Genomic DNA, 610 nt, shown 5'->3' on the forward strand with positions numbered 1-610 from the left:
AGGAAGAACAAGTAGTGGAGTTTGGCTGTGCAGTTATATTGTGAACTTAATAGTATAATTTTCAGGTTGAGGAAGTGTCTGTGGAATAGTAAGGGGAATTTCCAGGGAAAAGAGTTGGCAGTGAGCAGAACTGCAACAAGCAAGGCTTCCAGAGTAAACATTAATCCAATGGGGACAGTTCTTTCTTCATGAGGCTGGTGTAGTTGAGAAGCTGTGAAAAAAAGAACGTTTGCTGCCCCTCACCAACCTCACAGTTCCCTCACAGGCATTTCCCTCCTTGCAAGTTTCCCACCTTTTATCTACTTGAAAACAACTGCAGGATAAGCTTTCCCAAGCAAAAACTCCTGCTCTGCACATATTGTAGAATGCTCATGTATGAACTCAGACTCCCTGAGTTTAGAAATCTTTACCTTTGATAGGTCTCACCACAAGGCCATCAGCCTGGAAAACTTCAGCAGGCTTGTGTGAGGAGCAGGAAGAGGAGGCGTAGCCCAGATCTCGTTTTGCTGAAAGGAGTTGTGCAGGGCGACGCTGAGATGAGCACTGTGTGATGTGTCTGAATGTGGAAAATGGAGTTCTGGAATTAATTTAAAAAAAAAAAAAAAGATGA

The sequence above is a fragment of the Meleagris gallopavo genome, chromosome Z (assembly GCF_000146605.3).
Source record: "Meleagris gallopavo isolate NT-WF06-2002-E0010 breed Aviagen turkey brand Nicholas breeding stock chromosome Z, Turkey_5.1, whole genome shotgun sequence".
NCBI lineage: Eukaryota > Metazoa > Chordata > Aves > Galliformes > Phasianidae > Meleagris > Meleagris gallopavo.